The sequence below is a fragment of the Lemur catta genome, chromosome 8 (genome assembly GCF_020740605.2).
Source record: "Lemur catta isolate mLemCat1 chromosome 8, mLemCat1.pri, whole genome shotgun sequence".
NCBI classification, from domain to species: domain Eukaryota; kingdom Metazoa; phylum Chordata; class Mammalia; order Primates; family Lemuridae; genus Lemur; species Lemur catta.
The window spans coordinates 78206773-78219744 of NC_059135.1; the positions used below are offsets into that span (position 1 = coordinate 78206773).

General features: G+C 34.2%; 1 protein-coding gene across 3 annotated transcripts in view; it reads right to left on the minus strand.

Moving 5' to 3' along the window:
- The window catches only part of KYNU (kynureninase), a 124800-nt gene that overhangs the window by 30482 nt on the left and 81346 nt on the right, over nt 1–12972 (minus strand). The gene's annotated exons all lie outside the window — the stretch shown is intronic.

Genomic DNA, 12972 nt, shown 5'->3' on the forward strand with positions numbered 1-12972 from the left:
AATGTCTGTTATTAGTAAACAGTACTTAAAAAAGATGAAATTGCTGGCATATTCCATGAGGAGTGAGATATTAGTTGAGTGGATTGAAACACTTAAAGAAATGAAACCAGAGACTCAGGAGGATGAGAAGTTTTTCAGTTTCCTCAACATGAATATTGAAATTATTAAAAGAAGGAGAGTAGAGTATAAAAGTTGATTATACAAATTGGATCATTTTTCTCGTACCCAACTAAATTAGCAGTGGAGGGGCCAGGGGAGAAAAAGTACTTGGGGTACACAGAATTGCTTCAAGAGTTTAATTCTCTGCAAACCCAGCTGCTGAAACTACCTACTGTAACCCAGTGAGCAGTTCTATCTAGTAACTGCTGAAACAACCTGCCATGACTCTAAGACTAGTTTTACCTATGGCTGTCACCCACCAATTAGAGCTTGCCAGCTCCCCAAGCTTCTCTAGAGCCAATGAACTTTTTTTTTTAATTCAAAATAATAAATTTCTCTTTTGGAAAAAAAATGCAACCTTTCTTTATTCTTTGGACATATATGGAAGACCACCCAGTCTGTGTGTATGCCCTGAATTACAATCCTGTGATTCCCAAATAAAACGTTAAATTTAAAGATTTCTGTATTTTATTTTGACTTCAGCAGGAGTAAAAGAAATAGAAGAAAGAAAATAACAGCTTTTTATAGAGGCTATTGATACCATAATTCTCTAACAATTAGTAGTAAATGGGGTCAGAGTACTCCACAGCTAGAAAATAATACGATGTTTTCTATAAAACATGGTACAAAGGCTAATATCTAGATGTGGCAGTGATGTCATTGTGGTCAAAACCATTATTTAAATAAAATATTCATCAAAAAAGCTCAGCTAATCATAAATACAGACTCTAATACATAGTTTTTTGCCATGTAGCCATAAAAAAGTGGGGAGATGGGTTACTCCATGTTATAACGTATGTGCTGTGTAGTCCTGGGGCCTTTGATGGTTAATCATTTCAGACTGTCACTGGTTTTTCATATGATGTTTTTCTTCCTTTGCCTCTTTATTCTGGTATCAAGTATTAATAATTACCTTGCTACTTTAATCATTGGTGGTTTCTATCTTCAATCTTAATGAAATTCTAAGTGTTATTTCTTCTGGAAAAAATTGCAACATTCTAAGATTAATTGCTCTACCCCTTCACTGGATAAAAAGAAATTTAATCATTTAAATGGTATATTAGAACAAGAAGATGACATTTTGATCTTATTAAAATTTATTTTTACCCATACTTTTTGTGAAATAAAGAAGTGTTGGGCTCTCTTTTTTGATGTGTGACATTTTTCAGGTGATTCTGGATATTTTCATGAAGAGCAACATCAATGATATCACATTTTTAATATAAGAGCCTATACTAATGTGTGGTTAACTAGCTAAAAGTTTTGAAAAATTACTAATTTAAACAAAATAGGAAAAGAAAAAGGAATACTATTTAATAAAAGAACATGTTAAAGAGATAAAGCCTGCCCCTATATTATCTTCCAACTGATAGAAAATAAACAACTCGAACCTAGGTGATTGATGACCCCCCAGGAATTTAACTAAGGTCTTGTAAAAATGGTCAAATAAGTTTAACTTAAAGGAGGTGTTTTTTTTTTTTTTAGACAGAGTCTCACTCTGTTGCTCAGGCTAGAGTGGCCTGGCGTCAGCCTAGCTCACAGCAACCTCAAACTCCTGGGCTGAAGTAATCCTTCTGCCTCAGCCTCCCAAATAGCTGAGACTACAGGTATACGCCACCAAGCTTGGCTCATTTTTTGTATATATATTTTAGTTGTCCAGCTAATTTCTTTCTATTTTTAGTATAGACGGGGTCTTGCTCTTGCTCAGGCTGGTCTCAAACTCCTGAGCTCAAGCAATCCTCCTGCCTTGGCCTCCCAGAATGCTAGGATTACAGGCGTGAGCCACCCCGCCTGGCCTCTGGTGTTTTTTTCCCTGACTTAGGTTCTTATAGTTCTTTTAATAATTTTGATAGCAACAAAGACAAATGTTAGTTAAGATTTTATTATGAACCAGACATTGTTGTAAGCAATCACTTAATCTTCAAAATAATCCCATGAAGTAGAAACTATTATTATCTACATTACACAAATGAGGAAATGGAACTCCAAAATGCTTAATAAGTAATTTGAGATTCCACAATTATTAATTATTAAGGTCCAAATGTACATATAGACCATTATGACAAAATATATTCATAAAAAATTGCAAAATCATCTGGGGCAAATTTTTTTAAACTGAATCAGTGATTCCATAAAAGCGATAGTCCCCAGATTACTTAAGTACTGCACTTAGGGTTTTGAGCTGGCAAAATGCTTGGCTAGATGACAGACTATGATGGCAGACCTGCTACATTCTTTTTAGCATGTACAATGTCCCCCCGAACCCCCCAAATATATATATGTATGTATGTTCTTTTGACCTTCTCTGTTCTTTTAGAATCTCTGTAGTCAGCCACCCTTCTTCAAAATGCGTGGTCTTACACAGCTGATTTAGTAAACTTGAATCAGCATATCACTCATATGTTATACTTTGAAGTCTTTACAAATGGAAATGGGGGCTATTTAGAGCCTTTTAAGAAGCAAATAAAGAAATAATTACTAAAAAAAATATTCAAACTCAAAAATATGTTACACAGAATCTAGGAGAAAGTTAAAGTGATTTCATGAGCCCATCATTTGTAACATTGGAAAGGTAAAGTCAGAACACAAAAGAAATCTCAATGAAATCTTGGCATAGATTCTAAAAAAATAGTATTCTAAAAATGTAAGTATTCTAAAGCTAATGAAGTAAAATTAAAAATCATTAAATTAGTTTATAAGTAGCTATTATCACAATAGGCTCATAAATCATTCCTACAAACTGAATTTGAACAATAACAATTAAGGTATAATCTCATTGAATGTAGACTAGAATTTCAAATCTTTTCTCATCAAAAATTAAAAATCACATAGGGAGTTAATTACTTAGAATGAAAATATTAACTGAATTTTGAGAGAAGTCAGGTGTTGAAAGAGATCTAATAAACACTAAAAAGCAAAGATCTTAATATGATTTTTGTTCTTTGAAAATCATAAATTTCCTAAAAGCAGTTTCAAATAAATGTTATCAAATAGAAAGCATCACTTATTATAAAGGCATCTTTGAAGCATAATATTTAGATTCAGGGAGAGAAGCCACCAGGGATCCATTTGGTATCATTTTGTATGCCAGGAGTTTTGAAATGAAATGCCCAAACTCTCCTTGATCTCTTTAACAAGTTTTTAATGGCAGAACCTTCAGTATAAATCCCTACATATATCATGCATTGGATTAATTTAACTTATCCTTTAAGGTCCTTACCTCTCCTCACCCCAAATTTCACCAAAACTAAACAAAAGTAATCCCAGTTTTTTAGCTTGTGATAAATATCCTGTTCACCTTTGGTGCAAAATAAAAAAAAAGTATTGATAAATCAGATCACAATCTTTTCAAGGAACATACATTTTCATAAAAGACTGCTGTCCTAGGTTCCTTTAATTTGACAATTTATTATTACATTTAATAATTTAATTCTGTATTTGGGAATGGAAATGTGACTAGGAATGAGTTTCTTTTCCTTTCCTCTTTCTTATGGTCATAACTTAAAACTACTATTATCTTATTGCTTTCATGGCTTTAAAAAATGTGTTGAATTAGAGAAATTGTTATAGCATTGCAAACACATGGAACATGCAGGGTACACCATAATTGTTTATTTTTAAAATAAAAAAAATCTGTAATAGCAATTTGGGATAAGTTGGAATGTCTATCATCCTAGCGTTTTCTATAACCTAGTCTCCAGTACATTACTTATTTTCCTCATCAAATAATCATGTTTCATAGAATCAAAAGTTCCACAAAGGTTTTTTCTTGTTCAGAGAGTATCAGAAATGTATTTATTCAAATAACCTTTATATATTCTTGATTTTCATAGTAAAAACTTTAGCAGTTGAACTTTACGACATATATACGTAGTTTTCTTTTACACTTGAGAAAAGGAAAAAGATGAGAAAGGTATAGTAGTTTGTTACAAAGTTGTCTGAACTTATTGTGCTTTATCACATCCACCTGTTATAAAACAGTGGGCACGAGAGGAACTAACCAAAGTCATCAGTTATAGCCATTGACACACACATTTCTATCAAGTTGCTTTTAGTACCTGACCTATAACTACCATTAATTCACCTTATTCTGATACTTCCTTTTTATCACATGAGAATCAAGAGTTTAAAAGCTGGAGGGAACCTTTCAGAGATCCCCTGGGTCTATTTATTTTTCCCATGAGCAAACCAAAATTAGAGAGACGAGGAGACCTGAATTTGCAATCTTGTTCTACATGAACAGCCAGTGACTCCCCTTTTTTCTTTAAAATAAAATCAAAATTCCTTATGTGGAACACAAGGACCTCAGTGCTCTAGTCCCTGACTAGGATGCATGGAAAACCACCCTGCCTAGAACACTCCACCGCTGTTTTCCCTCAGTTTGCCTGAGAGATAGGGGTATTTCTTCAGTCAACTTACATGTCACCTTGGCAAAGTTCTCCCAGCCTCTCTCCTTTCTCTGCTGACACTGAATGGTAAGTTCAGGACAATGGACTGTCACTCACAGTCGTATCCCCAATGCTTTGTATATAGTCCTGCCTATAGCAGATGCTTCAAAAATATTTCTTTCAGTGGGTAGATGAAGTAACCGTGTGGCAATGGGCTAACAACTTAGCATTCCTTTGCTCGAACATCAAATTCATCTTTGATTCTTTCCTCATTCTCACTCCTGTATCCAAACTTTGCTCTGTGTCCTCTTGATTAAACTTCTTAATAACTGTTAACTCTGTCCTGCTTTCTTCATCCCATTTGCCATTGCCAGATTTTACATAGCAAGAAGCTCACGTTTGTATCATTGCAAACACCCATTCCTTAACTGACACTCATATTTCTATTCATTTTTCTATTTCAGTGTTTTATTCCTTTTTTGGAAAAAAATGTGGTAAAAACACTTAACCCCACCCCCTATACAAATTTTTAGGTGTACAATACTGTATTGTTAACTGTAAGTGTAGTGTTGTGCAGCAGACCTCTAGAATTTAATCTTATGTAACTGAAACTTTCTTACTTTTCTAGTCTTCAACCCTTTCAGGGTACTGCCATCCATCTTTTAGATGAGATCTAGAACCCTACCACTCTCATCACCTCCTCTGCTACTTCCCTGTGTCCAGTCGTTATCACCTCTTGCCTGCTTATTGTAATACTTCCCAGCAGGTCTTCCAAGGGCCCCCCTTACCTCTTACAACCTATTCCAAACAAAGCCACCAGCGTGACCATTTTAAAAGTTGTTATGTCACATCTTCTGACAATAGGGCAACGGATCCAAGTGTTTATAGTGCCTTACATGGGCCTGCATCGTCAGGATGTCTTTACCTCTCTCATTTCATCCACTAATCTCCACCTCAGTCAATCTCTTTCAGCCATTCCAACACCTGAGATATACCCATCTTAAAGCCTTTGTACTTCCTTTGCCTCGGATTCTCTTCACCAGGTAACTGTTTGACTCATTCTCCCCTTCCTTCAATTCTTCATCCAAATCTTGTCTTCTCAGTAGGGGCTTTCCTAAATGGCTTTTTAATAGTGTATATTGCCAAGGATCGCACATAGGGTGATACTATATCTCTATTCCTGTTGTACTTTTTCAGTCATCTATAGGACTTATCAATTTCTAACATATTAAATAATTATGTGCTCTATTATGTATATAGTCTATCTTCCCCTGTTGGAATATAAATTTGGTACAGACAAAGATCTTTGCTTTTTTGGATGATATATCCTCAATATTTTTAAAATACCTGGAATATAGTAGATGTTAAATAAATATTTCCTTAATGAGTGAAAATATAGCACAGGGGCATTATTAACCTATGCTTTTAAGGAGCATAAGTCAAAATCCTTCCACAATGTTCAGTGAACACATTAACTTCTTTTCATAAATCATCATAGACTTCTCTGCTCTTCCCTTTTGGTTACTGCAAGCTCTATTCATCTATTATCAGCCAAAATGTTTCTTCCAGCCTCTACTGACAGTCTTTTCCAGCCAATCAATCCAATTAGGATGACCAAATGCAAGCAAGCTTGGTTTTGTGCATACTAAAACTCAGTTTTGTAGGATTTGGCACTGTTGCATGGGTACACAAGTCCCCCAGTCAAGTCCTTAGGGTGTGTCCTCATAGCAGAGCATTAATGCTGATAAACTATCATATGGAATAAGAAGAAAGGCTTGGGAAATAGAAACATACTTGTTACAGTTCAAGCAGATATTGGACTTCAGAAATAACCGTAGTTAAGGCACACATGGAGAAGATATTCCTATGGGCTAGTGCATAGGAATAAGGAACAGAGAAAGCAGAAAATATAAACTAAAACAAGAAGTCAAAACAAAATGAAACAAATACACAAACAAAAAAAAAATAAAAATGAGAGAAAGAGCAAGTAAAGTTTAAAGTCCAGGCAGTTGGTAATCAGCATGTTGGTAAGAAAAGTAAAAGTGTGGCTAAGGGACAAAAACAGATTCAAAGACTCTAGTGACAAAGAAAAAAATATTGAAAACTGAGAAAATATGTTGCTTTAGCTCATAAATTGTACATTCATCCCTGGACGCCAGCAGCCAGTCCCCGAGCATACCTGTTACAAGGCTTGACATGGCATGCCATGAAGCAGATAGAATATTACTAATACACTCTTAAGTAAAGAAGATCTCTATCAAATCCTATTTTCTACAAAATCTTCATGTATTCACAATTGCTCAGCTCTGTTCTAATTCAGCTGATTTTATGCTGTTCTAGAAGTAGTTTGAAGAGGTATCACGAAATTCAATTCCTTTCCTTTCTCTCTTTTGTCCACCCATCTGTAACTACTGGTGCTTCACTTGGTTGTTATATATTCAATTATTTCTTCAACTCTTACTCTACAGGAGGCTTGTTCAAATATGTCCAGTGAGCTAACAGTATGATAAGTATAGTCATAAAAATCACTTCCTGAAATGATGAATTTTAGTTAATAAAAATTGTTTTCTGAAGTTTCAGGATAATATGTTGTTCTTATAAGAGCTAAGTCAATATTTTTTTTTTTTTTTGGTGTGAAAGCAATATTAACTAAAAAGCCTTTGAACATTTTCTGAGTATACTTTCTCAAACTATCTTATTATTTTGAAAGATTGGTTTATAATCCTTTGAGATAATACTGGTGTTCCAAGCACAGAACAGAAAGATGTCTGGATTTAAGACTTTAGAAAAAACTATTTGAATTTTGTTCATCAATGTTGATTAAAAATTCATGAAGGATTTTTAGGTTGTCTGTAGCTAGTTTTCATGGATATATTTGGTCTTCACAGAAGCATATGGAAATACATATTTAATTTGACAGTATTTTGCAAATCATACCCACATCAGAATAAGTTGCAAAGTGGAACTGCTTCCATATGCTAGAAGATGGTTTGTCTATTGTGCTGAGAGTAAAGAAAGAGCCATATATTCAACAAAAATATTTTAAAAATTATTTTGGGGGGACATTAAGGATTATGAAAGTAAGAAAAGATTAATAGGAATGTCCCTGTACCCAAAGAATTTAGAATTAAGAAGATTTCAATTTATAATCATTTTCTCAAGTAATCATGTCGAACATGCTGACATGACGTCTCCTAGGGATCACAGGCTTCTTAAAAAAAAAAATGCCACATGGCCTTTTTCTGCTTAAATTGCCATGGCTTGTGCCAAATTTTCTAGACCTCAACCAAAGCTGACTGGAGCAGGGATTAGTATGGGAACCAAGGTACCCTCACTATACATGAGCTGGTCATGAGGGCAAAAGGTGCTAGTTCTAGACAAAACGGTAATTCCCACTCAATCAAATTCCCTCCTCTGGAAGAGCAAAAACAGGTGAACAAAGATGGATTGCATGGTGCAGACATTTGTCTTGAGTAATAAATTTTAAGTGTTCTTGTAGTCTGTGAAGTTAGCCTGCCCCAGTCTTGGAAGTACCAGGACCCACGGCGGGTGCTTGTGGGATGAGGCAGTTCCCCTGCTGCTTCACCTGGCATGTATCATGCAAACACACTTCCACCCTGGCTGTTTGGAAATCATAAGGAGCCAGATGGACACATGCATGTTCTAATCAAGGACAGATAAAAATGTAGCAATAGCTTCTCACAATTAATAGTAAAAAAAAAACCCTGCAGATTTCAAAGATCACTTTAGGGACAAAACTTGAAGTAATTAAAACAAGAGCTGAAAGCTCTTTGACAAGTTTTACTTTTTTACCTCTGAAAGGTTCATTGACCCTATATATCTTCAGAGACACTAGACTGCAATTTTAGAACAGAAAATAAATTTTGAGGTTTCAAAGGACTTCAGTGTTCCCAAATTAATGATTATGTCATCATTATCTGAGAGTAGTGATTTGCAAGTAAGAATGGCTTTAATGTATCTTTTTATACCGATAATTACTATCTCGGCTTTCTTTAAGAGCCAGAATTACTTTATTTCCTGAGATTAAAAAAAAAGATTATTTACTGAATTTATTTTTAAGTGCTCATGCCTCAATGTATTTAAGTTAGTTTTATGATCACAGGTTAATTTCACTACACGGGAAAATTATCTGGAGAATTTGGCACACTAAAAATTGTCATGCTAAGAAAATAAAAAATCCTTTTAAATAAAATTATTGATCTAAAGTGATTTCAAAATAAAAATAGGTTTAGAGACCTAATTCTACCACATGAATATATGGTATGTCATGATTCCACAGAAATTTCATGATTTCTTCAAAATGATTTGTCTACTTTTGTATCCTGTACAGTGACACTTTGAGGACTAAGAGCAGGAGTAACCCATTTCACCAGTGTGGTTCCAGAACTTAGAATTCAAAGCAATCATGATTTTTACCTGTTTATAATTTCTAAAATGTTGTAGAAGAGGGATAAAGACCAATTTTATGATAAGAAGGCGGGCTTTAAAATAGTAAGCCAGTGACTCAGATTCCATAAAAATTCTAGTGAAGAGAATAAAAAGGAAAAGATCACTTGACATATCCCCTTAAGAAATGCCATTTGAGTAATTCTTTCTTCTTTTATACCCCCTTAAATTTATGAAACTTATGAAGCGAATCTCATAGGCAACAATTTCAGCTTTCAAAGTAACAGAGAGTGAATTTATTCACTTAGAGGATTCTCTGCAAGTTTCCCCACCTCCTTGCTCAGGCTTTTCCCAAGCAGCTCGGAGCCAGTCATCTATCCCCCCACTGCTCCTATAGCAAACTCATTCTCAGAATTTACCCAGCAATTAATCAGAGATTGCCTCATGACATAGTCTAATGTGGTGTTGCCTGTCATTTAAATCACTTACTTCACTATTTAAATAATATCCCTCCAAACAAATTGTTACATTTTAAAATCATAAGCAATAGCCTATATTTATTTCCATCCTTGAAAGTTTATTGTTTATAAATATTTGTTGATTATGTTTGTTTGTGTCTCTTTAGTCAACTCAGGATCATTCCCTTTACATGAGAAAGTAATGAACACCTTCAAAAGACACCTCCGTTGGAGTAAGATAAAACGCGAGTTTTACCATATTTAGTTTCTGAGATAAAGATGTGTGTGTGTGTGTGTGTGTGTGTGTACATACAAACATATTGAAAACCCTTATTTTCTGATGACAAATGGAAAACATGGGAAAAGACCACTTAAACCCATTGTAAACTTAATGGAGGAAAAAAAGGTTTGATTGAGATGCTATTTTAAAATATAAGGTTAAAAATTAAAAAAAAATTATAATTTGTTGACAAAATGTAGATTAAAATTGTAATATCCTAATTCTTAAAAAGAATAAATATTAAATCAAGTATTGATCTTTTGGTATATTTCTTGACAAAATGCTATGGCAGCAAAATATAATCCCTTTCATATTATGTTTAACTTTTTCAACATGACCTTAAAGGTGACAATTTTTATATAAAGATTGATAAGGCCATTTCTCTTTAATCCTTGATATTCAAGTTATTTGCTTTTAAAGTACCTTGTCAAATTTCCTCTACTTCACTTGTTAACAGCTCTACCTGACATATTTTCATTGTCCATAATTTTGTAATGCGAGAGTTTTCCAATTTCACTTTCATGATGAAAACCTAAATCTCTTGAAAAATCTTTTTTTACAATCATTTTTTCATGATTTTTTCACTGCATTATTTGATACTTATAACATTCTATTATATAATCTAAGACTTTCTAAAGTAATTCATAGAGATAGATGCTAATACCAATGGGGAAAGGGTGTTCAGGTAAGGACTATAATAAGTGGGAAGTGTATTAGTGAATATTTTCCTATTAAGACAATTTTTCTTTCCTTGTGTCTTTGGGGACTAGGATAATTTTGGATAGTGAGTAACTCTTGCAATATCTGATTTCATCTTGCAATCAGATGAAAATAAGAGTTAGAAGTTGTGCAAGTGGTAAAGCAGGAAATGGAAATTGGTGTCTTCTACAAATATGTATTGTTGAAATTATGATAACTGATAAGATACTCTGGGGAAAGAGAACAAAGACTGAGGCTTTGAGAGAATCAACAAAAAAGTGAAAGAGTAAAACTTGTAAAACACAAAAGAGCACTCACATCCATGGGAGTAGAAGCAAGAGAAAGCGACACAGAAGCTTGGAGAAGTGGGAGGCAAACACTACAGTAAGAGATGGGCTTTATATATGGCTGAGAGGTAAAGAAGTTGTGGCTGAAAATTCATCCATGAACACCTAACTTTAGAAGTAGGTTAAATAAGTAGAGCAGATGCCTCAAGAGCCCTAGGTCATATTGCAAGTGGGGATTCTACAAGAACTCTCACTGACAAATCTATTGATATTGATCTATGCCAATATTAATAGAAATGAAAACATCGGGAGTCTTGTGAATTCACACACTGTGCTTCTGCCGTCTATACTTCCTTATGCTCTCAGTCTGTACTCAAGGAGACCTTACCCAGGTTCTAGGCAGAGATTTGATAAGTAGTAAGTCAGAAGAGAGCACTATACAACTAAACAAGGATTAGATGATAGGTAAGTTTCGGGCTATTCTCAACCATTGCCTGGAGAAATATGTGGAATTGAAATATATTAAGTCAGTGTTCTCCAGAACAAATGTGCGTAAGATGATCTCCCCATATAACTTTAATTGTACAGTTGGGTCAAGAATGACATAAGCTTATAATTTTTAGTCTTTTTGCTGAATTTTCTTGATGTTTATTTTTTTGGGGCTTTCTTAAGAATTGTTTGATGTGGATTTGTTGTTGTTGTTGTTGCCAAATAATAACCTGCATTTCCTTACCCACGCACTGAAGTCAGCCAGCCTCTTCGACTGGTTCTTTCGAGCCTGCAGATTACTCGTAACAATAAAGGAGATGACTCAAGCCCTTAAGAAAGCTTTAAAAATGTCATTGCTATTTAAAGCTTTCTATCAAATGCCTCTAACTGATTATGGAAATGTTTGGCATGATTTAAAAGTTGAGCATTTTTATCAAAATTGTCAGTTGGCCCCATTCTTGGCTACTCAAAAAAGCTGAAAAAAACAACAACAACATGGGAACTGAGGATTTCAAGAAATCTAATACAATGTGGATATTTGGAGGTTTGTTATGCCAGAGTGGAAAGTGACGAACAGCATGTATGTATATAGGATTTCACTGGATAGGGTAAAAAAGTAAATGATAGATGGAATCTTAATAGTTCATATAATCCACTCTGGTTATCGTAGTAGAGTTCCTTTTTTTTTTTTTTTTAAAGAGGGGCAATATCTAGAATTGCAATCTATGGGCTGATACAGAAGAATCTTTTGATAGGATCCAGATATCTTTGAATCCCCTAAAACCAAAAGGTTAAATACTGCTCTAAAATGTGGCAGAACAGCTTGCATTTGTAAAGTCAAAAAAAAATCAGGGTTATTAAAGTATGTTTTTTAGTGATACATTTATGATAGCCAAATTTGTACAAAGTCTTTCCTTTTATATCTCACAGCAATAATTAACTTTGTCGACTGAATTGAAGTCTGCTCTGAAATGAGGAAAAAACACCCAAGAAGGCACTTATTCATAACCCATCCTAATTTACTATAATTCTTAACTTCAGACAAGGTTTAGAATGACATTGCAATGAGAAAAGGTGATGATGAACTAGGGAAAGGTTAAGTTCTAGTTGAGAATAACAGCTTGCGTTATGATGCTTAATGCAGTGGACTGACTCTGGCCTCTAATTCATTCATTCTCTTTATGGGGAGAAGGGTCTTGGGAAAAGTCCTAGGTCATCAGTTTTGAACAATGGCCAAAATGCCTATTTAAACAGAAAAAGGAAGTGAAATTTCTTGGTACAGATGTAATTTACCAGTTGCTAATGAAAACATCATATAAAAGACTATTTCAAAATTATATACTGAATAGTAAGCTTCTAGAATGCACTGTCACATATCCTGAGATTCACTTTCTACACCAGGTGAGCACCTGCCCCTATCATGCTTTCCTTACTGCAGCCTTGATGAATGTTTAAGCATTTTTAACCACACACCTGGAATGCCCCCTCACCTTTACTTCTAAACTTCATTCTGTTCTAACTCTTTATTGAATTTTAACTACACAATTATTGTACTATAAATACACAGTCAAATTATTAAAAAGAAAAATAAATAACTAATTATATACTTCAAAATACTTGTTAAAGAGTGAATGACCAGACAAGAAACAGAGACATCATTTGGATTTACTTGTTTGAAATAACAAGTTTAGCCACTAGATGTCACCCTTTCTTAAGCTACAAAGACTACTTCTCCAAATGTGCAACATCAGTACCAGTGATTCTTTGTTCCACTATATTTGATGTTCTCCATATGGAGAACATAT